Source organism: Amblyomma americanum, chromosome 4 (genome assembly GCF_052857255.1).
Source record: "Amblyomma americanum isolate KBUSLIRL-KWMA chromosome 4, ASM5285725v1, whole genome shotgun sequence".
NCBI lineage: Eukaryota > Metazoa > Arthropoda > Arachnida > Ixodida > Ixodidae > Amblyomma > Amblyomma americanum.
Window position 1 is genome coordinate 221,191,447 of NC_135500.1, and position 27,373 is coordinate 221,218,819.

General features: G+C 47.8%; 1 protein-coding gene and 1 long non-coding RNA gene across 3 annotated transcripts in view; both read right to left on the bottom strand.

Annotated features, from left to right (window-relative positions):
• Positions 1-27,373, bottom strand: part of Eip78C (Ecdysone-induced protein 78C) — a 159,754-nt gene that overhangs the window by 119,942 nt on the left and 12,439 nt on the right. The window lies entirely within an intron of this gene.
• On the bottom strand, positions 13,721-17,502 carry LOC144127611 (uncharacterized). The gene is made up of 2 exons (XR_013313554.1): positions 15,465-17,502; positions 13,721-15,275 (listed from the first exon to the last, which is right to left on the bottom strand). It is a non-coding gene; the product is annotated as an uncharacterized LOC144127611 (long non-coding RNA).

Below are 27,373 nucleotides of genomic sequence, written 5' to 3' on the forward strand. Positions count from 1 at the left end.
ATTGAAGAAGTTGAAAAATTTATTGACCAGCTACCAGAGCCGTTCGTGTTGGTTGGCGATTTTAACGCACACTACCCATTGTGGGCATGTACTAGAACCGATTCTCGAGGTGCGCTAATTGAAAAATGTCTATTGTCGTTTCACTCATGTATATTCAGTAAAACAGAGGCGAATATTTTAATGCAGCACACAACTCACAGAGAGACACAGACCTTGCTATTGGCTCTCCGTTGCTCTTGGCATCCACTGAGTGGGCTGTTATTGGTAACCTCCATGGAAGTGACCACTTTCCCAATTCTTTAAAATGCACAGAAAATATGAATCCGAGCGTAAATAAGCCTAGAAAGTTTAAAGAACAGGTTTCTGATTGGAAGCTGTTCAAAGAACTCTCAGCGTTGTCCTGTTTATCAATTACAGACCTAGGTATAGGTGAATCTCAACCCTTGACAACACTGCGTATTATAGACACTGAACAGAAATCCATTCTACAGACATCATGTTAAGATACAAAACAAACGAAGACCACGGTGGAATGCACAGTGCAAGAAAGCTCGTGAGAACATAAATAATGAATGGTCGAAATTTCGCCATTATCCAACAGTTGGCAATTTAACAATCTTTAAGCGTACAAAAGCAAATGGCAGGCATATTCAACGTAAATTCTCTCCGTAAATTCTTACATAGATACGCATAAAGTGTACAGTAGACAAAAATAAACTAGTGCGCATCCAATTCCTCTTGTTAGCACTGCTGACGATACATTGGAGCACCAAGCAGATGCACTAGGCAAACACTTCGAATAAACTTTTAGCTCAGCGCATTATAGAGATTTCTTCTTGCGATACAAGCTAGCTGAGGAGCGGAAAGCTATTCACAATAAAAGGCCATCCGTAGGAGGATACAATAGCCCATTCACTTTACAAGAGTTGAAAGTTGCTTCAGACACAAATGGTAACTCGTCAGCAGCAAGCCCTGATAGGATCACACATGGGATGCTGAAACATCTGCGTGAAGACACTCTTGCAACTGTCTTGCGCCTGTTTAATAATATATGGGCCGCTGGATGTTTTCCAAAACCTGGAAGGAAGCGATCGTTGTCCCGATATTAAAGGGGCGCTGAGAGGGGCTCCAATAAAATTGCGGTATGCAAAGGACGCCGCTTCACGAATATATCCTCCAGCAGAACATTTTTTTTTTTTGATGCGCTTTGTAGGAGCTGTGCACACCAAGTGTGAATTTCAGCGTCTTGGCGCCGTTCCCTCTCCTCTCGTCATTAGTTGCACCTCGGGGGACGGAGCTTCTTGACCTGCTTATGTATTGGCCGCGGCCATGGTGGCTGCCGAAGGAGCGCTGCGACGGAGGAGGGCTCGCCAACTCTTGTGCGTGATTGTGGGTCCTTCTGCTGCGTGGGGAAGAGCACTACTTGCCTCGGGTGTCGATGAAAACGCAATGCAGAGATTGAGCGAGTTGATGCGCTCTCCTCGGAAGGTGTTTCGGACCCAGTTAAGGCAAGGAAAAGAAGCCACATTTGCGATTGAGTTGCCCTAATTAAGTGTTTATGTAAGCTGTTTGAAAAAAAAAGAGATAAATCGTCGCATTGTGCATTTCCTTCAATTCAACGGTCTTCTTGACCAGCACCAAGCTGGGTTTAGGGAAAACCGGTCAACCACTGACCAGCTCGTTGCCGTTGAGTCTTACGTAAGTGCCCTTTCGTGCATAAGCACCACTGTTTATCTGTTTTCTTTGATCGTGAAAAAACATATGATACCACATGGTACAGCGGTATTATCCATGACCTGTTCATCTTTGGGATAAAGTGGCTGTTTGGGCTTGTTAGTCTGTTATCACGATTACGGAATGCAGCGCGACAAAAACGAGGACAAATGAAGAAGAGTACAGGACAGGAACAGCAAGCGTGGGAAAACTATTTCACAAAGAGTACACATCACTGCACGCAACAGCAAGGAAGCACAACGAGGAGACGTCACATCGCCCCTGAGCCAAAGGAAAAACTACAACCTTTGTCCGTAAAGTTCCGAGACTGAGTCCGTTTAAAAAAGATGCGTTTTACATTGAAATCATTTGTGCAGCACCACTTCAAAACAATCTCCCTTGCAGTCTATACACAGCTTCCAACCCTTCTTGAGGTCTTGGAAAATGTTGAAAAACGCTTCTTTTGGCAGGGCTGTCCGCTCCTTTGTCGTGGTGCCTTGAATGGCCTCCACGCTCCCCATCCAGCGACCTTTAAGGGCTCTCTTCGCACGAGGAAAAAGGAAAAAATCGCACGGGGAGATCATGCGAGTATGGTGGATGGGGAAGTACAGTAATGCTGTGCTTGGCGAGAAATTTTGTCACGCTGAGAGCAGTGGGCGGACTTGCGTTATTGTGGAGAAGGCTCCATTGTCCAGATGCCCATAAGTCAGGGCGACGGCGTCGCAGTGCATCACGCATATGTTAGAGCACGCGGATATAAAACTCTCGATTCACCGTTTATCCTTGTAGAACGAGCTCGTGGTGTATGACACCTCAGGCATCGAAAAAAACTATCAGCATCGTCTTTGTTTCGGTCTTGTGTCGCCGCACCGTTCTTGACGCCGGAGAGCTTGTGGGCCGCCATTCGGCGCTCTGCCTCTTTATTTGAGGATCCCATTGAAATCCCCATGTTTCGTCTTCAGCAATGATGCTGTCGACTATTGCAGCATCCTCTCTGCCTCGGAGACCAAATCAGCGCTCACTGATGTCCGCGTGTCCTTCTGGTCCTGTGTGAGGGAGTACGGCACAAGTCTGGCATTCAGCTTTCGTATCCCCAAGTTCTCACGCAAAATTTGGTGGCATGTTATCTTACTAATGTCTAGAGCATCTGATAGCATGCGCACTGTAATGGTGCGGTCTTGCTGTACGATTTCCTTGATCCGAGCCGCGTTGTTTTCATTCCGTGAGGTTTAAGGGCGCCGCTGCCTTGTGTCGTCTTCCATCGATGTTCTCCCCGAAACGAACCTCTTATGCCACTCGAAAACTCAAGCCCGCGATATGTCTCGTTGCTGTAAGCGTCACGAAGGAGCTCACACGTCTGTGTGGCTATCTTGCCAAGCTCCACACAGAATTTTATGTTTACACGCTGTTCGAGGTGGACGTCCATCTCTCCACATTCACTCAAAGTAGAATGCGCAAACGATTAGTGAGAACTTATTTTTCTGCACGTAGCGCCATCTAGCGGCTGCCACAGCAATTAACATAAATAGCTCACGTTAGCCCGAAAAGATAGCCTTACACATACGCACAAACATTTGTTTTGGGGAATCATTTCCAGAGCAGAAAATTAATCAGTCTCGAAACTACGGACAAAGGTTGTAGAACAAAACCAGGAGGACCCAACTAACACCAGAAGCAAAGATAAGTTAACGGATATAGCCACCTAAGCAACGCGAGGCAATTGACCGAAGGCTCAAAACAAAACAAATACACCGCGCAAACTGAGTTAAAAGTTGAAGCAGAGCACAGTCCCAGGTGCACATCGCAGAACAAATACAAAACGCAATGCAAAAGCTACTTCAATTAGGCAATGCACAGCGGAGTCAAAGATAGAAAAGTTCCGATCGAAGATAAAAAAGTATTTTTCTAAAGAACAATACTAAAGCAGATGTCTTGCAAAGCAGAGACAGCATTACAACGTTAAAAAAAAAAAAAAACTCGACTCCTTTTCTGAAAGTAGCATTGAAGGAATGCTGACGCACTTGTCTCCTTCTTTGGCATTCAGCCGTGCCTTATTATGACCCTTTCGATTTCAGTCCTCTTAAGTGCTTTGATAACCGTGCTCTTGCAGAATGGTTCACACCCTTTGCAAGCCTTGCGATGGTCGTCCAAGTGCCTGCAGCCGCTTTTATTGCGTAGCCGGCGGTGTCTCTCATTGAGGCACCTACCGGTTTGCCCGATATACACTCTCCCACACTAGCAAGGAATCTCTAACATTACACGTGTGTCACATTGCGTGAAAGGATCTACATGTTTTACTAGGCAAGACGTTTTCTTTTGCTTTGCCAGCAGGGCAGAAGCTTGTGCTTGTTTGCACGGGGCTGGAAAAACAAGTTTGACATTGTTCCGTTCCGTGACCTTTGAGTTGTGGGACAACTTGTGTAGGTGCGGAATCACGGCCAAAGAAGGCCTTTCAGCTCAGCTTCCAACCAGCATCAAATAAGTGCCTGGCAATGGTGCGGTGGGTGGCGCAAAAGAGTTCCACATCAAGGCAAGGCGCGTGTTTCTGGAGACGGCGTCTCTGTAGAGCTTCGTCCTCCATCGCCACACTGCAAAGCGACGAAGAAGGCGGAATCCTCCCTGGCCTTCTGCAAAGGAATTTTACAGTTTCGGTACAGTTTCGCTCCAGTAGACAGAAACCAACTGCTCTGAGACTGTTGGCGAGTTTTCATCTGAACAGAACAAGAACGTTGGCTGAGAAAGCACGAAGCTGTTTCTCGGAAGTCTTCTTCTCGGGGAAAAACCCATAAACCCTCTGAGGACCATCGTATGGGAAAAAATGTATACGTGGAAAGCTGAAGTCGGCGCGTATACCTACAGCCGCACTTTATATAGACGACCCTTTTCTTTTAATGTGTTCGCCAGAGGTAATACGGCAACTCAAATATAGAAAGGGTGCAATGTCAGGCTTCAAGAAGATTTGTTTCCTTCCGTACCACACAGCGGCCTGTACACGCAGCGGTTTGTGAAGCGATTCAACACGCGGGTGAAGTGCGTTTTCAGAACACCTCGGGTGCGAACTTCCTTCATCTTTTTGATATCGAATCACCAGTTCTTCTGTTCAGCGGTAACCTAAAAAATTGCATACGCAGTGGGTCGTCAATCGCACCAGTCGTGTCTAATTGACTGCCGTCGATAAGCGCATTAGCCAGGAACTCCCGAGTATGGACCTCCTTCACCCCGCGACGTCACGAAGATGCGGTGGCGCTGATGTTAGCAGCGACTTTCGCATGGTAGGCAAAACAGGTTCCGCTTGCCCGTGCCTACCGCAGCTGCCGCAGCTACCGGCGGCTGCTTCAAGCCTGTGCACTGCAGAAGCAACATGTATTGACCGGCTGCGTCACTGCAGGATCCGCGTAGTAGCATAAAAAATATTAAATTAGCCTCGATAGGTTTCTCGCGCATAAATGCCGCATTCGGAAACTGGCTAACAGGCATTGGGCCACGGTAGTAAAGCGCGAAGTCTGGGAGTCGATAGTCACTGCCACTCAATGCACTTAATAGCATGCAAGTTACTGCGCTCATTCACCTGAACTTCAGGATAGTAGGCTGATAATTGCTCAAGGAAAAAAAGACATATGTAGCTGCACACGTACTTATCACCTTGAGCCGGAGTGCACGGGGCGCCGACAGGTTCACTCGCCTCCAAGGAATGCGTTTTTTTTTTGTTAATAGCACACCATGTTTTAATGGCGCGTTTTATCACATTTATTATTTACTTGAAACTGTTTCTTGATATGACGACGTAATTATTTCATTCGAGTAGAAAGAAGTCTGGTAAGTTGTGTCAATCTTGCGCGGTCGCGTTGGTGTGCTTAGAATAGCGTACCTTAAGTGTGCTAAACGCCATTATTTTCATTGTATCATGCATGTGTCATGTTTCATGATGTAATACATGATCGCGAAGCTTGTTTGCAAAGAAGCAGCCGCAGGCGTGCTACTAACAGACACGTGGCGAGATTGAGAGGGGATGCGGCATGAAAAGTGTTTTCGTTATTCATGCATGCGATATGTAACTAAACTTGGTGCAAATATGAAATTCCTACGCTAGTTTCAGTCATTCCTTTTATTCATAGCTATACCTGGTGCAGTTCTGGGCAATTATATATTAACACCGTCGTCAAGTCCCCCCAAGGTCTCAAATAATTGAGTAGATAGTGCGCAATTTTTTTATGCCAGCATGTACATAAAGCCCTATTCTGTATGATGACGCGATTAGTTCTTTTTCTATATGATCAGTACTTATGCATGCATAGTTACATGAAAACGTTTCTTACAAAAAATAACACAATACTGCACGTGTAGGGAAAAAATCGAGAGATTTATTACGCTCCTCAACGTCTCAGGAATAGTTTGCGACAAATGGAATCATTTGATTTTCATGCGAATTACGAAGGTGAGTGATCCAGTCGCAGAAAATGTGAGAGGTCACAAAACGAACCTTTAAGTTTATTCCCTCGTTTATGGAATCTTCGCTTTCGCTTTGGTCAAAGAAATGCGGCACTGAAATCAAAGAAATTACCTCACAATTTTTGACGACCACACTTCTAAAAAGCGTAATTTATAAATTTGTACTCAATATTTTGCTATAATTTTTCGTCACGAAACTAACTTCAGGGCTAGGAATGGGAATAATTCTAGAAATCAAAAATTTTCAGCAAATCGATCAGCTTAACAAGAGGACAAGTCGGCCTGGCTGGTGCGTGGTCATGCGCCTAAAAACAGCGCTAAGCGAGACAGGAGATCGGGGACACGACGCTGTCCCCACTTTTCGCGCAGCGCGACACGTACGTATGTCAGCAGACGATGAGCGCATGTCTGCTCCGACGAAACAAGGCCAGCACTTCCCCTCACTACTGTCCCGAAGTAAAATCATTCCGGCTAGTGCAGAGTGTCAAAACTTGTTTTATTCAATGCCTAGCGCATAAATAAACGGCAGGAACGCTTTCTACATGTTTTCTACTAACCATATATACAATACACAGTGGCAAACTATTTCTCTTTATAGGCCGCACATGGACAACGCGAGCTCGTGTACTTCGACAAATTACTAAGTTGGAAGCATCAACCATTGCTATGATTCGCAGAAACTGGAAACGCGCCTACAAGCCTTGAAAACCCGCGCTCAACACCTATCCGCGACGCCACTCCCCGACCTTTTGCCTACCACGAGCTCGCTAGCGACTGCAGCGCCACCTCGTTTGTTTACAAACATGCAGGAGGTCCATAGTCTGGAGTCTATTCGGTCTTCCAGTACGTGGGCGACTTCCTGATGGTCCTCAGAAGTTGCTCACTTCACACCTTATATTTGAGATCGTCGCTCTTTTCAAAGCCCAGTCCGGAGGGCTCAACATAGCGTGAGAACCCGCGGGAGGTGCAGCGCTCTTGTGGCGAAAAACAGCGAAAAATAATGCCTGCGATTATTGCAAGACCTAAATGGGAATGAAATATCCTCAATTATTTCTGGTGTAATTACACTTTTTCAGCTCCCCGGAGTGACATAAAGACAGTGTGATGTCAGTGGGGATTGCAAAATTGCAAGGGGAATAAAATTACAATCTTTCCATTATCATGCTCTGGTATGAATCCGCTTTTTCCCGACCACGGAAGGCAAAGAAAGAGATATAATGACAGTGATGCCTGCAGAAATGGGAAATAATACCTTTTTTCATTATTTCCACTTCGAAAAGGCTTTTCCACTGTCACTCAGCTAACTTCTGTCATTCATAGTTTTGCAAGTGTACTAAATAGCGCTGGTCAAATGGATGTTATTTTTTTAGACTTCAGCAAAGCCTTTGATGTTATTTCTCATGCCAAACTAATTTACAAACTTGAACTTATTGGTCTTCCTAATTTCATAATTCGTTGGATTTCCTCATACCTTTCTCACCGCACACAATTTGTTTGTATTGATGATTGCTATTCAAACCACCTGCCGGTCACTTCAGGCGTCCCACAGGGAAGCGTCCTCGTATCTCTCCTCTTTGTGATATATATCAATGACATTACTAACGTTATAACTACCCCTGTTCAAATTAGATTATTTGCAGATGACTGCGTTTTATTTCACCAAATTACTTGCCAAGATGATCAAGTTTTACTAAACTCCAATCTTCAGAACATACATACATGGTGTAATAAATGGGACATGAAGCTAAATTTAGAGAAAACAGTATACATGACGATAACTAACAAAAAGGCTTCCTTCTCATTTCCTTACAATATTTCATCTCACCTTCTGACCGAAGTCAGCGAGTACAAGTATCTAGGAGTTACAATAACGAAAAACCTTAGCTGGAATAAACATGTGTCAAACGTATGCTCCTCAGCCTTTCGTAAACTCTTCTTTCTTAGACATAAACTAAAACTTGCCCCACCTGAACTTAAAAAATTAACCTACTTTTCAATAATAAGGCCATCACTAGAATATGCGTGCACCGTCTGGGATCCCTACACTAAACGTAACATCGAGGCCCTTGAAATGATTCAACGCAAAGCCGTCCGTTTTATTTTTTCAAAGTATCGTGTAACTGACTCACCAACGACCCTCATGCAAACTCACGGTATTGAAACATTACAGCTGCACCGGAAAATTCAAAGACTGAAACTACTTTTCTTACTAAAAAACCATAAACTGTCTATGAATGCAGACCCCTTCCTTAAACCTAACACTACGCGCCAAACACGAAATCATCATACACAATCATTAACCCCTTACAGTGCTAGGATTAACGCCTTTAAATACTCATTTTTTCCACGCACCATTGAGGAGTGGAACAGGTGCTCGCCAGATCTCTTAACCAGAGCTGATTCTTTTGACTCAATGTTTTCTTCACAGCATTTAATTTGAGAGCCGTTTTTTTCGTTCACTTTTTGTATTTTGCGTCTGAGCATTGTATTTATTGCTGTATTTTGTGTTACAACTTGTATTTAACATTTTTTCAATTTTGCTAAACCTGTTCTTTTTTGCATATATTATGTACTCACCCCTCCTGCTTGGGCCTACTGTAGGCCTGCAGTATGTTCTAAATAAAAATAAATAAATAAAAATAATTCGGCATTTCCGTCACCGCGAAACTTATCATGGCAAAGACAATAGCGCTCATTACAGCAATTCCGATGTAGCTTTGCTATTGCGAAAATTACATTACTTTCTCAAAATGGAACAGAGACGGAGTGACATGGCGATGACTGCAGAATCGGAATGAGCGTGGCGTTCTGATCGCAGGGACCGTCGCAAGTCTGGAATCGGATGGGACGTAGCATGTGTTAGGCTAAATTAACTCTAGTCGTAATTTGCACACATGCCAAAAACGTGTGAGGGCATATGTTTTGTTATTTGCAGTCGCAATGAAAAAAGAAACAAAACCGCTCGCATTTTGCCTCCGACATGAACGAATACGACGGCAGGGATAAGAAACAATGAGAGTCGATTTGCGTAGTAAGGCCAAATGCGAATTAGGAGCGTTACCACTTCGGTGCCTGTGTTCGGATCCACGGATGGAAGTTGTTGAGATAACAGTAATGGAGTAATGCCAACATATGTGGAATTCTCTACTTTGCATTCATAGATCCCTGGGAGTCGATCCTCGTACCCCACCTGACGCAGTGGTGCAACGACTAGGCGATGCGCCATTCCCTGCTGTGGCAGCTGCTGCCATCGGTGGGTTCCCTGGGTTTGGTTGCTGTTCCCGAGAAGCCTCCCGCGATTAACTGAACTGCCACCAGTCCCGGTAAGCAGGTTTCCCGCCACTAGGTGGGCAGCTTGCCACAAGGCAGGCTTCTGACAAACACACAACGGCGAAATGAGGGGAATAAAAGTGCTAAAGAAAACAAAGTCTCGGCCAAAGGGGGCTTTGGTGGGGCTCTGGTGCCAAGGGTGCCGAAAATGCGCGTCTCGTCTTTGGCGTGCCGTACACGCGGCAGCAGGAGCGTGCGCTTGACAAGGCGACCTCAGCCGGCTCCGCAGCCCGCGATCAGCCAGGCGTGCAGCGGGATCTATAGTGAGTGCGCGGCCGGACAGATCCATCGGGCAGAACAGTGACGCGCTGTTGTCCGCGCTCTCCTTGCGGAACCACTGGAACGTGCTCTAATCTCCACAGAGAGGCGCCCAAAGGCGTGGCGATCGATCGACTTCTGCCCACCTGGAGCTTCTTTGGTAAGTATCCTGCGTACCACACCGTGTCCACTACCGTCCCTCTGCAAGCGTGCTTTCTTCTGATTACGGCCCGCCATCCAGCAACGTATACTATGGCCGCGAATATTTGCAGTGTTTGTTCCTTCTTCAAATCTACCGCCACGCCACTTTATCGCTTTGTTTTCGACGCAAACGCGACCAGATTTATCTCGACTGATCGCAGCCAGGCAGAACTTATTCTACGTTGTTCCAGAATGTCCTAGTAACTTTGAACGCTTTATCTCGAAAGTTCGCTATAGGCTTTAAATTGAGCACGGCCGACAGAGGCGGGCATTCTGTTCCACGGCCTCCGAGCACGCCCGTTGCTACGCCGCCGCCGAGGGATTCAGTCCATTGTGGGCGCAAGTCAGCGCAAATAAAGAGTTTTGCTTAGACACCAATTTCGCAGCCTTTCTGCTCTCCAGAGTGCAGTCACCACTTCGTGAGTACCCAGTGAGCACAACCGACTGTGGCGCATGCGGTGGGGACGAGCACTGCACGGACATTAAACGCGCGCGGAGAGACGAACCTCAATGCAAGTTTTTCGCCAACAGGAAAACAAAAGTGGAGCTGCTTTGGGGCGACCGCGCTTGTTCCACTGGGGCCCCGAGGTTCATGACCCGAGTGAAAACGGTGCAATGGAGGAGGAGGAGGAAAGACGGGGGCCAGAAGCTGCAGTGTCGGGGCATACCTAAACGGAATAGAGAACTTGCGTGCCCCAACTCGTGGCAGGTCGCACACAAAATAAGGACTTCTCCCGTCTCGGCGAAAGGGAGCGGTGGGGAAGAGAGCTGCTTTTGTGCGCCTCTTCCCGGTGCATTGTTGGACTGCGGTATACAGTTCAGCCTCCTCCGAAGCGGCGCAAGAAAAACGACCAGAGAACGGGCGGAGGAGGAAGAATCAGACCAGTGGGAGCTCCTCAGCAAAATCGCCCTTCGGTGCACTGAGAAAAGACCCCCCCCCGCCTGCGATTTTTCTTTTTTTTCTTCGAAGCTACAGAGGCGCAGCCACTTGCATCCGAAGCCTCACTGGGCGGACGCGACAAGTGAAATCGGCGTTGCGGGGCAATGAACCTCAGCTCTGGCCCCGTTCTGTGGCCGGCTCCCTATAGGGTCGCAGGTGTGTTCGGGGAAGGCGAGAGTTGTTTCGCAGCGTGGGCGGGCACAACGAGAAAATGCCATATGTCGCGCACGGGACTAGCGCACATATTCGGCGCCAGATGCGCCAAGTTGGCCAGGCGCAACTCAAGCGACGTCGTCCTCTGCGTTCGCCTCCCTTCCACGAGGCAGCGTCAAAGGAAACACTCTCAGGTCGACAGTTGCTCCTAAACCATGACTGACAAGTTTACTTTTTCCGCAAATAGTTACTCGCTTGAGATCCACCATTTTCTTACGGGATGGCCAAAGAGCACCATGGCACAATGTGCTACTCAAGTGCCAATTTCCCAAGCATTTCACCACCAGGCTATGGGAAAGCTTATATACTCACCATATCGCCGCTGGCTACATCTCATCTAGGGATCGATCCCCGCGCCTCCTGCATGTCCTCTATTGCTGACCTTTCCTGTGCGCAGTCAAACACACTTGGTTCAAGAATGAGAAGGATGAGAAGGCTGCCCCTCACATGCTGCCACCTATCTGCGCTGCACGGAACCAAGAGCAACGACGAGAGCCTTTTAAAACGGTAAGCGTGACGCCAAGGCAAGGCACAGCGTTCTCTCTCTCTCCGCCTGCAGGTACAGCTTTGACAGCGCTTGCCGTTCGAGGCATTTTGCACAAGTTCCAAGCTGTTCATTCATGAAACTTCGCGATCCCAGTTCGTACGGAGCACATGTAGTTTTGGGACGTACTCAAAGCATACGTCGACTATCTCGGTGTGTTCACCAATGGCATTCTTAAAAGAATGACGACGAGGCTCACGAAAGCACACCTGCATACGGCCTGCTTAGAAGCATACATGTTCAGGCACCCCACCGTCATCTTTATTTCCAACGCAAGCAAGAGCCACGGCTGGCTCTCACACACGTTTCTGTGCGTGTGCGTACTCGTAGATGGCAAGAAAAATAGGGTTACGTCATCAAGCGGCCGTATGACGCAGACAGCAAGCCAAGCACCACCCCTTCAGACAATCGTATACATGTCGCTCGTTTCCATTGCGACCTCCATGTGGCGCCAGTTTTCCAAAAATTCGTACCAAAATTGTGACGCTGCCGTTTGTCGCACAGCGTTCCGGGTGGTGGCGTACGATTTCTCGTTGCACATAGCTAACATGCGCCAGCCAAGCTGGAGGCTAGCTTGCGACAGGGATTCGAACCGACGACTTATGCACTTTCAAATGTATACCTCCCCAGAGTTCAGTATAAAAATCGTGATGCAACCGTTTGTCGCACATCGTTCCGGGTGGTGTCATATATGCGCGTGACACAGAACACACTCCGCAACAATTCAGAAGAAATTAAGGCCCCCACATGAACTGACAGACACGTATGCCGTCACAAATGCTCCAATCGCGACTATTTTCCCACGAACGACGTTCTTTGCGCAGATTAAGCCAGTGTCTAAACAGCTGGCAACAGGCAGACTGTTGGATCACGGCGCCGTTTATGCGTGGGCCGAATGTGCGGCTTTCAGTTTATTAACTCTACGGCTTAACCGCTGCGCTACTGCGCTGGTATACTGATATGAGGGCTAGCCCCCATCAGTGAATGTTAAGCATACAATGACTAATTCTGCATATATAGGTGTGAACCCAAGGAGCGCCGTGGGGCTTGGTGGCCAACGCGAACTAAGTTACACAAACTCACAGAATAACACAGACACAATCGACCACAAATGCACCAATGGAAACAGCAGCAGTGAACAATGCTTTCGCATTCATAGCACCCACGGAGACTTCAGTATTCACGGTAGTTTTTGTTTGTAAAAATTTTATTCTTTGCGATGTTAATTTTTTGTGCTATTTGCAACGTCAGCCACTATATCGTGCTGCCCAGTATACGACTCAGAGCTAGTATCATGAATGCGAAAAGTTGACAGTTTTAGCCCTCACCAGTAATACGTGAGAAATGGCGTGAAATTTATATCCTTTTCAGGGAGCTCTCAATGTAGCATGTACCTGTACAATTCTCTTCATGTTAGTTATGCCACTAAATGCATTGTACGAATTCAAAATTGCTCAGATCATTCACACAATCATAGTAACTAAAGATCCACTTCCCATCACTTTGCTTAAAATTCCGTTACTAAAGACGAGCTGCCGCAAACCAAAATTTTAATCTCCCTCCATGTCAGAAGCTGTACGGAAAAAGGCTCGTAGAATTTAACGGTGCTCTTATTTGGAATTCTTTGCCACTAAACATAAAACAAGCCCCTAATTATACTCCTGCTTTGTAGAGGTTATTTTTTCAGAAATATTGTGAATGATAACTGACTTTATATTCATTTTTTTGTATAAACTATGCATCGTATGAGTTATTGTGTTATGGATTGTATTTCTTGTTTCATTTGTTCGCGTGCTGCACTTATTTAGTATCCTATGTTAATTATGGACCCGTTACTAGCCAATGGCTATGGGTCATCAACGTTTTTTTTTTTGTATTTCGTAAGAAAACATTTAGACATTCCTTCTTTCCCCATGTAACTGAAATGTGGAATGACTTGCCAATGAGTGTTGTGGAACAGAGTGATGTGCATAAATTCGAACAATCTCTGGATAACCATTTGCTTGAAAGCGCCATTTGATGCTTGACTGAATGTACCGCTTCATGCTGATGTATTCAGTGCTTGTGAATAATTCTGTTTTTTTTTTCATACCCTATCTGTAAGGACCCTCGAACGAGGGTTGACAGTGTTGTTAAATAAATACATAAATAAATATGCAATAAGTATCGAATTAATTAATTAATGGATGCATGGTGGAGGTAAGGGGTTGAAAAATAAAAGTGGGCAAAAATGCATTGTAGTTCAGTTTAATATCTTAGTGCTCCTATACGAACAAAGAACGGCTCGCAAAGGTCGTTCCGTGAAATCGCGAATCCAACACACTCGTCGCGAGGTTCGGAAAGCGCTGCCGGGGTGCAGGCTTAGGCGCGTTAGCGTCTCCACACCTCCGCGCCCTGTCGCGGTGAATAACACTTAGCAGGAAGACATTCTGTGTCGATGATGGTATTTCGGATCTCTTTCACTGCCCGTCAATATGCGGTTTTCGTCCAGCTGCGCAGTGATGTAAGGTCCAGGCTTCGGCGCAGAGACAGGTTTATTTCACTGACGCTGAGATGAGCTGCACGTCTGTATTGCCAGCACCGTCCGAGTGATTTGCGAAGAACGAATGCAAACGCGCAGTATGTCGAAAGCACGATCTCCGCATGCGACTTGAACGAAACATCATTGCTCGCTGGCTTCCAGCAGGAGGAGTTAATCCATGTCTGTGCCCGATCGATCACCGGGAATAAATCTGCAGTCATTACAACGACGACGATGACCTGGACTTGACTTAAGAGAATGGCCCCGTCATTTAAGAGCTGCTTAATTAACTTACTTCTCGTTGCACTGTAATGGAAACACGGAACCGCATAATGCTCATTTACTGTAAGCGCTGGGCGGAGTGTAGATTTACAAAGAATATTCAGGTTACTTTTGACGCCCGATTTTTTTCCGATTACACACCCTCTGATTACACCGTATAAATTTGTTTCGCAGATGGCATGATAAGCAGACGTCGCTGGACCTCTGGTCACCAACTGTAAAGAGGACCAAGCTACCCCCAGAGGAACACATCGTGGACTTGGAAGCCAGTGAGAGTACGGCCGCGGCATGTCCCCACAGTTAGGCACTCTAGGCCCTGCAGAGGAAAGAAACAGTTCTCCTGATGCTGTGTGCAGAATTGAAAGGAGATTTCATCCCTGTACTTCGTTCAATTTCCCCCAAAATGACAGCAGAAGTTGCTAGTCATCGGCGGTTTCCGACGTCTCAACGGCTTCGTTACGATGAGAAGCAGCACTGTGTTTTCTGTCTTGACTGTACTTGAAATGAAGGGCTCGAAGTCTCTGCACTGTGTCGAGACGGCTTTTCTGAAGACAGGCTCTAGAAACTGGTGAAAGGGAACCCACCATTTCAAAATGCATGAGAAGAGCGAGCGTCACAGAGACTCGATCCACCATATTATCCGGAGAGAGAAAGGGCCACCAGTAGCGCCACTCGTCTCGAAGCAGAGTTTTCAGCAGCAACAAGAGAATCGCGCGGCTTTACGGGCTACTACAGTAAGCTCGTTGCGCTTCCTTGCTCGGAGTGGTCTGTCCACTCGCGGCCACCTTGCTTCTAGAAGAACGAAGACAGGATGTCCCAAGAACCTTGAACTAAGAACGAAAACCACGCAAAGGACGATACACAAGGAAGAAGCAGACAGGACGAGCGCGGACTTGCAACTCCGCGCTCGTCCTGTCTGCTTCTTCCTTGTGTATCGTCCTTTGCGTGGTTTTCGTTCTTAGTTCATGGATTACCAACTAGCCCCCCATCGTACACTCCTTCAACCCAAGAACCTGGCTCAACAAACGGGACAGATGTGGCTTAGCGCCAACGTGCAAAACGAAATACTCAAAATCATGGCGCACAGTGTCCAGAGAATGCGTGGCGACAAAACCACCCAGTCAGTCACCTTTCTACGCCACCATGGCAGACTCGACAACTGACCCGTCGGATCAAGAGCAGTTTTCTGTGTGCGTAAGGTACATTTATTCTGACGGACTTGATGTGCATGAAGCGTTCTTAGGCGTGTACAACCAACCTGATACCAAAGCAACAACGTCATTTTCAACGATCAAAGATGTGCTGATCAGGCTACCTCTTGGTGTCCACAACCTCCGGGGACATTGTTGATGTGTCTCGACAGATTAGCGGGATGCAGAAGCCTATCAAGGATGAGCAGCCGAATCGACATATGTTCACTGCAGTAATCACTCCCTCGACCTGCACTTCAGGAGGTGGGTCGCAATTCTTAAGGTAATTGTACCACATTGGATGTTGTGAAAGACGTGTTCAACGCACTCCTGAATTAGAAAGTCGATGCACACTGGCACTGTGTCAGCTCCCTGCCCGTCACAATGCGAGATGGGCATGTCGGTGAAGCTGCTGCTGCCTCTGTGCCCAACCCGTTGGTCCGTACGAGTGAACTCCATGTCGAGGTTCTTGGACAATTATGATCGGGTGCAAGTCACTCTCGCGGAAATCCTCAAAGAGCGGACTTATATTCCAGATGACCTCCACGCTGCTTTTACTTAAGTGCATCCATCACTGTCTTCGGTCCCTCCCAGGAACTCGCCCGCGCACATCGAAGCTGCAGTTGCTCTGCCGCTGCAGAAAGCAAGTCGGAAGATGTGCTCGAGTTGACGATGAAAAATCTGCGGAGCGATGAAGCCTTCGACAAGATTTTTTCTTCTTGCACCTGCCTAAGCCGAAGAAGATGACCTCAAATTCCCTCCAGAGGGGAAAAAAGGCCACCAACGCGGCTGGAATCTACAAGCCGTCCTGTTTCACCTGCCTCATATTAGACGGCGCTGAGGAAATATTTCTGTGAGCTGGTCGATACTCTTGACGGCGTAGATCAGCAGGAGATTCGACTGCAGCTCGCTCCTCTGGAAGGAATCGCGACTGATGCGGCCAAGGGGACGCCCTCTGCAGCCGCTATCTTGGAACCTCGGACTTGGACGTCTCCCGGCTTGCTGCACAATTGCTGATGTTGCCATCACTTGGAAGCAGCAGGTGCGACAGCAACCAAGGTTATCGAAGGATGAAAATGCGAAGCGTATACTTTCGGTGAAGTTTTCAAGCGCACGCTTCTTGTTCCTACGGTCCCCGCGTCGTCGGCATCCTTCGGTGCCCTGCGACGCGTGAACGCTCGCTCTCGAAGCACAATGTCGCCGGAAAGGCTGACTCATTGCACGTGCACCGTGAGCTGACGCCAGCTTGGACCCCGTAATTCAGGCATGCACCGCGAAAAGGAAGTCGCACAGCATGGCAGTGAAATGTAAAAATGCATGTGTGTGCGACTTCTGACCAGTTGTAACATCACAAGGGAGAATATATTTGAACTCTAGACTGAATGCGTGCTACTGTTACTGAGCCAGCTTGTTTATACATCATGGTCTTATGTCGGTGTGTTGACTTTGTTTATTCATTTACTGCTTAGCGTCTGCATGACCTCTCACGATAAAAAGCAGTGTTATGGTAAACCGTTTTTTTCGCAGCCCCCGTGGTAAAATAGCTCGGACACCACTGGTCAGGTGCCGCCCCCACGCATAGCAGGGTGGCGCCTCTCGCTTACTTTTGCCCACGACTGTACGTAATATTACACCTGCGCTTCAATGACATGTCCGCTTGTGGACGGTGATAACCAACAACTCAAGTGAGTAAAATGTTTGCGAATAAATGCCGATAGTTGGAGAGATTACGTCATGTTGGTAGCCCCAGATATGCGCCACTATCCTTAGCTTAGGAACGAGTCAAAAATACAAGATATAAAAGAAAGGTACTTCAGAATAACGGCCTGAGGGGCGAGTTGGTGCATGATGAAATGAACGGCTGCGCAAATCAGGACACATACAAGAACGGTATTCCTCCGTAGAAATGAAGTTTCCTTCCTAGACAGTTTTTTGTTACATCATGTTCTGTGCTACTTTTCAGCCTAGCATTTCTATAGCGGCCGTCTGCTGTTTGTTTAGGTGGGTTCTTAATTTTTTTAAATTTTGTTATTGGTTTTATCTTTTTTCTGACTGCTTTTGCTTCATATGTTTGACTGCTTTTGATACGATTGTTATTGGTTTTTTACTTTTTATATTTTGTTTTTGGTTTCTGACTGCTTTTGCTTCTCCTGTATGACTCTGCTGTTGCTACGATTGTTTGACACTGCTTTTGCTAAGGGATGGCCCTTTTTTCCCGTTCTTAATTCCTTTGATCTGTTAGTCTAATCTGCAGTATATAGTCTGTTAACCTGATGTAGCGGCATTTCATACCACGTGCTGGGTTCGAAGTGATAATGGGATGAGTATCATGCTTGAGCGGAACTGTATAAATATGCCACTTTTCCTTAGAATAAACAGAATTGGTAGTAGTGCGCATGTGGTGTCTCTTTCTTGTCTGTGTCCTGATTTGCGCAGCCGTTCATATCATATAAAAGAAAATCAATTTCTTTCGACAGATGACGAGGAGTGGGGTGGGTGGCTGGATGGTATAACATGAATTTACAACTGTCACTCGGCTGTGGTCACCGAGCTCAGGCCGCACCACAGGCCTGGTTATGCAATTCCATCGACACGCGAGTTTTTTTTTTTTTATGCCCGGTGGAGATTTGCGCGGCACCGGGATTCGAACCCCGGTCCTCTTTGCACGCGAGGCGGACGCCCTACCTCTCCGCCATCGCGGAGGTAGAGGCGATCGCGTAGAGGTAGGGCGTCCGCCACACAATTCTCCACCGGGCATGAAAAAAAATAAAAAACTCCGCGTGTCGATGGAATTGCATAACCAGGCCTGGGGTGCGGCCTGATCTCGGTGACCAGAAGCGACAACGCACTCCCTTACCAGAGCAGGATTTGGCCACCCTGGTGTATAGTACTTGGACGTAACGTTCTATGAACAAACCAATTAATCGCGTTTCTTACCTGCCGTTTAATGCTCTTTCTTTTTTCCGTCCTCGTGTCTGGCATACCTACTGATTATAGTTTCCTAGTCCCTTTTCCGCCATTCTGAGTCAACGCTCTTTCTGTATGGGTAGTATTCAAGTACCTTATCTGCCCACCTGTTGTCGTCCAATTTCCTCGGGCGTTCTTTGTATAGTATTTTACTCTGAGCTTCCCGTGCTTCGAGCGATGACCAGCCCGTCTCCCATGGGCACCCAGTGCTACTCTTGAAACAAGTAGATTAGATAGATAGATACTTGAGGCCTTACCCTTTGTAACGGGCGGGCACCACTACGTTGGGCACCCGGACCAAAAAAAAAAACAGAAAAACGAGAATATGAAAGCGCACAAGGAGAGAAAAGAAAAAAAAACGCACAACCAAGAAAAAAACACGCAAAGGCTAAAGTCAGGAGGTGGGTGGTTCACTCATCGACCTCGTTCACGTCCGACTCTGCGACTTCGCGCGGTTAGACACAGTGCTCCCTCGCTATTGAGAAGACGGCTTCCTAGACGTCACACTAGACGTCTACAGCTGTCTCCTTCGTCGTCCACTACAGAACCGTGAAACCCGAGCGCCTGTGGGAATGTGGTGCCCTCTGTCGGCCTCGGATGGAGTCTCTGGCACGATGCTCGATGGTCTCCTCCGCGTCGCCACACGCTCGGCATAGTGCTGCCTGAGCTTCTGGTGTTGTATCGAAGCGACGGTGGTACACCAGTGTTCGCAGCGCTCCGGCCTTAAACAGCAATGTGCTACCCAGGCCGTTGTCAAAAATCTTTTCGGGTCCGATGCTGTTCTTGCACTCGCGGTACACAGCCAGTGCCGGTTTTTCGGCGAGCGTCTGCAGCCATTGCTTGTTCTCTTTATTATTATTATTATTATTATTATTATTATTATTATTATTATTATTATTATTATTTAGGAATACTGTCAACCCTCAGTTGAGGGTCATTACAGGGAGGGATGTTGCACATTAACACGTTCATACAAGAATAAGCAACCAGATACAAAAAGAAATATGTACATACAATACAGTGGCCTGCAGATAGAACACAACATAGGATATACAGACTATAAGACACGTATTCAAACGTTCAGCCATCTGCCGCACGCACGCACGCACGCACGCGCGCGCACACACGCACGCACACACACACACGCACGCACGCACGCACACACACACACACACACACACACACACACACACACACACACACACACACACACACACACACACACACACACACACACACACACACACACACACACACACACACACACACACACACACACACACACACACACACACACAAAACTATGCAATTTCATATGGTATAGATTTTAGTAAGAGACCTTGACTGCATTTGCAAACAATGCGGTATCAGAACTGCGAACAATTTCTGCAGGCAGCTTGTTCCACAGCTCTATTGCCTCTGGGAAGAACGAACAACGAAAGGCATTGGTTCGGGACAAGTACGGTCGAATCGCTTCACTATGATTTAAGCGGGAGCTCAGTCTGCCTGGAGGTTTTAAGTACAAATCTTTATTATTTTTTAGTTCGCCGTGAATTATTTGAAATAACGTTTTTAGTCTCTGCTTCTTGCACCGATCTTCCAATAATTCAAGACCGCAAGACTTTAACATCGCCGAAACTGAGTCTATCCTTTTATATTTCGAACGAATAAAACGCGCCACCCGGCGTTGCGCCTTCTCTATTTTGGCCCACATTACCTTTTGATGGGGCGTCCATGCTACTAACGCATATTCTAGGGATGGTCGGATAAGAGATCTGTAAGCCACCAGTTTAACATCTTTTGTTGCCCTCCCCAGTTTTGCTCTTAAAAAAACCCAGTTTCTTCTGTGCCGCTGAGCACACTTTTTCTACGTGATTGTGCCATTTTAAATCATGCGAAATAGAAACACCAAGATATTTGAAACAAGAAACATAAACTAGATTGTAGCCTTGAATATCGTACTGAAAAGTAAAAATATTCTTTTCTGCAGTGATATGCGTGTATGTGGTCTTATCAAAATTAATTCGCATTTCCCACTTATCACACCAACTCCCAAACGCCTGAATGTTTCGGTTGAGTTTAATCTGATACTCTGAACAAGTTGCCGGTGCAAAAATCAAGTCATCTGCAAAAGAGTTTTATTTTAGCAGAACTATCTAAAGCGGTTACTACATCATTGATATAAAGCAGAAAAAGTGCTGGCCCTAACACGGACCCCTGTGGTACTCCTGAGTATACATCTAGAAAACCAGACTCTGAACCATCAACGCGAACTGCCTGCTTGCGATTAGTTAGTCTTCGATCCATTTTAGAACGTCGCCATTTATACCAGCTTTGTACAGTTTCAAAAGTAATTTACGATGGGGAACCTTATCGAAGGCTTTGGCAAGATCAACGCATATAACATCCATCTGTTCACGATTGTCTATAGTTTTGGAAAAATCCTGGACCCGTCTCCTTGACTCCTGTTGTTTCCATGCGGTTGCTTATTCGGCATTTATGGGTTCCTGGAAGAGGCTAGCGCCACCTCTCGATAGCAAACGCAACTATAGACGGTGCAAGCATTTCATCCTGCGACGCGAGGAGGAATGCAGAGCTCGGTCGACAGGCGTCGACGCGTGAACCCCTGTGCCTAGCGGCTGTCAAAATCTTCCTAAAGCTGCTCGACAGCCCCGCGAGTGAATGGATGAATGAAACCACATTTGTTCCAGCTTTGAACCCGCAAAGGGCGCTATAAAACGGGTAAGGCGAATGAAGCGCCGGACATCTTTCCCCGGAGCAGTTAAACGGACCTTAGAAGCTGCCTATCTGACCGCCTCCAGAGGTGGGAGGGGAGCTGAGTGGTCTCTGACAAGAGTGATGACAGATACGCCCCACCCCTTCCAGCTTCGACCAGGCGAATAGGTATTTTTTCTACTAATAAATCTGCGCATAGCCGATGTCGAAACGCACGGGCAATTTGTGATTGAGAACAGTTAAACGACATTCGTTGAGGTGCGGGCCAGCCTTCGATCTCGCCGCAAGGAAAGCGGTGATCTACTCAAGCCCTTGCGCCGCTGGAGGAAGAGCGGCCTCGGCGCCCCAGTCAGCGCGGCTCCGGGGATCCCCGGCCAGACGTCATCGCCGGTGCGCAGCACGTGACTCGCTCCGCAGGGTCGATGAACCCGGCTGCTGCTGCCGGCGGCGGCGCCTGAATGCTCGTCTCCTCTGCATTGCCCCGCCGTACGCTGGCTGCACCGCATAGCCGAACTGTCTCACTTTTCTGCACTACTTAGAGACCGTGTGGAGGAGCGGAAACATGGGTGCATGTTTCAGTGTCTCGGCGATGAGGCGTACACAGAAAGGGGCCACATACAAGAAACGGCGTCGATACACTTCTTGTCTCACCTCACTATTACGCACCAATCCCGGCTGCTTCCTCGTTTTTCGCGTCGTGGCACACCGTATCTCCCAGACCTCGGCGTAATAGTGTAGGCACATGCCGGTCCACAGCAGCCGCCAATTCCTCGGCGGACAAGCAGAGAGCTGCTTATCAGCGAGACGTCAGCGCTCTCCCGTCTACCCTGCAGCTATCTCCAAGATAGCTTCCGCACACGTACTTGTTGCGCCCTCCTGGCGCACTGCGTTTCTCGCGTTGTCCCAGCGAACACCATTTTTATACTCCTCTGCCCCGACATTGGCAGGCAAAAATATATGATGACTATAGCAATAGCTCCGAGAGAATGACATAGCAGCTTCGTCAAAGCGTGCACAGCGGGGTCGTGGAAACTTGCGCATTTCCAAGGGATGACAATGAACTAGAAGCGTATAGGGAGAACTGCACACAATTTGTGAGCTGTCACGCTTCGTGCTGTCAGAACAGCAATACAGAACGCACGGTATGCTCACAAGTAAAATGTCTAAAAAAAGGCCCAGCCACAAACAAAAATTATTTCCGCGGAGTAAAGCATTTGATATCACATTAAACACATTCACCAGCAGACGGAACAATTAAGTGACGCATAGTGCGAAGTGGTATAGCACCCTGCCTGGTTCCTTGGCCTCACTCCTTAATTGTCGATGAATGAAAGTCTTCTGCAGCACGTTTTGCCTCTTTTGGTTACATACGCGTTGGCCTGTATCCACAAAACATAGGCACGGGAACTCCAAGTGCACATCGTCGCACCCGCTTCGGTGGATGACTGAATAAGCGGTGACACCAAGACCAGTTAACTCGGGTTCTATTCAACTATCACTCGTCCGCTGACTGAAAAAAAGTAACCTTGTGAAACTGTTTTCCGCTTCACAGTGAAGCATAATGGAATGCTGCGTGTGCAACCTGAACAACCGCACCGTAATGTAACGTAACAAGGCCGGTAATAACTTTTTGCGCTCTGAAATGTAGAAAGAAAAAAAAACTGAAATTCATGTATATATACATATACACGAACTTCAGTTTTTTTCCCCGCTTGGCTCCACTCTCTCTCCCCATTCTGATGATCCGCCCACCCGACCCTCTGCCGTCCCCTTTATAGGAATCCATTGCTGTATTCCTCGATTATTTAATTGCTCTTGGCTGCACTTGGTGCGTTATGTTCCTTTAGGCGTATAACTTCTGCTCCCTTATTCTCACACTGCTGAGCACTGCGTTGGTCTCACAATCTTTATTTGAACAACCTGGATGCTGAAGACGTCTGTGAATTGCTCTTGGCTGCACTTGGTAGGTTATGCTCCTTTCGGCGTATAACTTCTGCTCCCTTATTCTCACACTGCTGAACACTGCGTTGGTCTCACAATCTTTATTTGAACAACCTGGATGCTGAAGACGTCTGTGAATTGCTCTTGGCTGCACTTGGTGCGTCATGTTCCTTTAGGCGTATAACTTCTGCTCCCTTATTCTCACACTGCTGAAAACTGCGCTGGTCTCACAATCTTTATTTGAACAACCTGGATGCTGAAGACGTCTGTGAATTCCTCTTGGCTGCACTTGGTAGGTTATGCTCCTTTAGGCGTATAACTGTTGCTCCCTTAATTATTCTCGTCTTTTTCTTTTATTATGTTTCATTTTGATGGCGTCATCAGTTTGATTGTAGTGTGACAGTTAATTTTCTGCGAACATCACCGTTGGCGAGTCATGGGTCTAAAAGGCCTTAGAAAGAGACGCACTTCGTGCCACGAAGTGTCAGCCCTGCCCGAGGAATGATGACTCCCGTGGCATCAAATGGCGGTGGTTGTGACGCCAAGCGAGGTTATTTCTGGTCTTTCCCTTGCCCCGTGGCATGCCCTCCGTGGCCAACGCGATGCGCGGCGTCAGGGTGCAGTGCCATTGCTGCAGCTGTCCTGAGAGTTATAGAGAGTCATAGCGCAGCGTGATGCGCGATCCGCCGCCGCGGGGCATCACTACGCAGGCGCTGATTGGTGCCGACGTGGCTGCCGCGCACGCAGCTCACGGGAACATGGCGTTATCTGGCTCCCCCATGGCGTTCTGCTCACGCGCAGTGGCGCCTCGCGGAAGTGGTTCATCGTAGCAGATCGCGTTATGCTATAACCCTTTATTAACTTTTGTAGCGGGAGCTACACTAGGCTACCAGTCGAGCATTTCGCAGTACAGGCATGGTACATGCGGGAGGCCAGTTGTGCGCATGCGCCGTTACCATGGCAACCAGGGAGGAGGAGTGGGTGCGCCGCGCGCTTTGTCGCTTCCCTCCCTCCTTTATCCTTTCCTTTACGGCGCGGTTCGGGTGTCCACCGAGATATGAGAGCACGGTACATGCGGGAGGCCAGTTGTGCGCATGCGCCGTTACCATGGCAACCGGGGAGGAAGAGTGGGTGCGCCGCGCGCTTCGTCGTTTCCCTCCCTCCCTTGTGCTTTCCTTTACGGCAGTTCGGGTTCGGGTGTCCACCGAGATATGTGAGACGGTTACTGTGCTTTGCGCGCTCGCGGCACCATCTGACATTACGTCACACCGCGCGGCTCGCCGCCGCCGCCGTTTGGTATGACGTCACAAGGCGTTCATCACCCGAACCGCGCGTCGTCGCATGCGCAGCATTGCGTATAAAAAGCGGAGATGTAATCGGCGGCTGTATCGCAACGCTTGATATGGATGCACAGAAGGAGAGTCCAGCCACTGCTATACGGCGGTATAGACAAGAGAACATTAACTCTTCCTATCCTGGGGTTGTCGCCTGGCAGTTGGCTACTCAACAAAGAGAGAATGAGCGTCAGAAGGCGAAGAGAGCAGCGGAGACGCTCGAACAGAGAGAGGATCGCCTTGCCAAACGGGGACGGCAGACTGCCGAGCGTAATAGACGGCGCATAGCCGCCGAGATGGAGCCTATGGAAGGCGTCAGTCAGCGGGAACCAACCGAAGAGGATGTGAATGCCCGTCGTGTGACTGATCACACCATTCGAGTTTCCGAAAGTGCATCTGCGACCCGGATATTTCAAGCGGACATATCTCTCATTGCTAAACATACAGTGCCAACAGCAAGCTCGGCCAGGGAAACGTACCTCCCGCTACGTATATCCTGGCATAGCGGAGCTAAGCCACTGCCAATTTTTTAAAAAGTTTCGTGATAAAGCTGTGCGAAGTTCCTTGATAGAAAAAGAAGGAAGGAAGAGAAGGAAGGGAGGGAAGAACGATGGGGGAGGAGAAGAATGGACTGGAGGAAGTAAAATAAGGAAGGAAAAGGGGAGGTATGAAGAAAGACGGGAAGGAGAGAAGGATGAAGGGAGGAAAGAGCAGAGGGGTAAGGAGGGGAAAGGGGGAGGGACGGTGGAAGCTTAAGGAAAGAAAGAAGGGAAGGGATGAGAAAAGGGGAGGGCAGGGAGGAAGAAATGGGGGATGGAGGAAAGAAGGGAGGGAGGGGCGAAGAGATGAAAAGGGTAGAGATGAAAGAAGCAAGGAAGCAACAAAAACACAGCGGGGAGAAATCTTGCGAAAATGGGGTACCCGTGACTTCCGGCGAGCGGCATACGTCCAGCGTTTTCAAGAGCTATATATGCAGGGCTACCACGAAGGACACTCGGCCCGTTTCTCGTTGTGCAGAAGACTCGAGTCATATACGCGTGTATCAGCCGCGTGCACGACGCGGCGCTAGACAAAGAAGGCAATCCTCATCGATACAGGGCGCGTGGAAGATCGCTCCCTCTCATGCGTGCCTCTGCGTAGCCGTCGCGACAGCTGCGAACCCGATTACGCCGGGAGACACGCATCGGAGCAGCAGCGCAACTCTGTATATGCTGCATGTTGGGGCTCGAGACCGGGTTTGCACCGCGTCTCCGCCGAGAACCGGAAGACGGGGTTATTCAGGTTGGTTAAAGAACTGACAGCAACTGCTTCAAGCGGAAAGGAAAGGCGCAGTAACTGTCTCACTTAAGGTGGACGGCACACGATCGTGGTAGCAATGCGCTAAGCGTTTTACGGACCAGGCAAAACACGCCACGCCGTGAAGGAAGATAGAAGTGGTGGGTTCTGGATTAATAAATTCCAATGGAGGATTACCTCCGACCTGGTAGTGAATTGATGTAGCATACAAAGGAGACGAATATGGCAAAGCATGGTCGAGGACCCGGAAGAAGAACTGTGGGCCTCGAAATTAATGTGAAGTAATGTTAAACACTCTGGGAGGGAACAGCGGTTTACGATAGGCCGCCCATCAAGGGAACGCAGCCATACTTATAGTGACCGCAGCAGCTTGACCTCAACAGAAACGCCAGATGTGCCTTGCCCACCACAGGGCGCAAGGCTAACGAAAACGGTTCAACTGAGGACAACGCAGCGAGAAGGACATAATCAAGAAGGAGAATGGCCACGCGATGTGATGATGGGAAGGCCTTTCTCCCGCAGTGATTGTTTACAAAAGATGACGACGACATCGCATACGGATTCTACTTGTTCGCTGCTCAGGCCTCCGAGTCACCGCACTTTGAACGAGGCTGCTGCCGAGAAACTTAACAAGTGTCAGTGAGGAGGAGAAATCATCGTTATCATATATTCGTAGAAAAAGAAGCCAGTGCCTGTGCATGAGTGGTGCGCAACATCTACGCATGCGCGCAACAAATACGACCACCTTGCGCTCCGGTCTGTGCCATTTGTCCGCCATATTGTGGCGATGAAGCTGTCCCGAACATAGGCAGAGATTCTGGACCAGCGCTTTCCAATGGCAAGTACTTTATGAACGCAATTTTTACATATATCGTAAGATTTCACTATAACAATAAATATATAAGCAGATCAGGCTTGCATTTCTCTGCTATAAAAAAAACATTCCGTCAAAAACGTTCCCCATTGGTTTCCTTCCTATGGCACTCTCAATACTCCTCATGTAAAGCCCTCAAGGGCCCTTGAGGTATCTATAATAAATAAAAAATACTCGATACGAGCGACGGACAAACTTTAAAAGAAAGATTTGCTACACATCGAGAAAATGGACCATTACCTTCAATATTTTCATAACAGTACCTCATGATATTCTACACTTGCCTCATAATTAAAGTTCATGTCCAAGAGTCCTGGACTAGACACCACACAAAACATACATGCAGGCATCAGCGAATTTAGTGTTTTCTGATTTCGCCGGCTGCGAACATCATGCTCGAGCGCCGTAACTTGAATATATCGGCTAAATCAAGTTTTCAGTAAGTGCTTTTTCCGAAACTTTGCTTGCTGTTCTCTAATAAGCTTTACGGAGGCGTCTTGAAGGGGGTGCTGCGCCCGTACACCAGCCAAGTCGACTCGTTTTTGTTCTCCTCTTTCCGCCGTCGAACAGGCAGCGTGCACCAC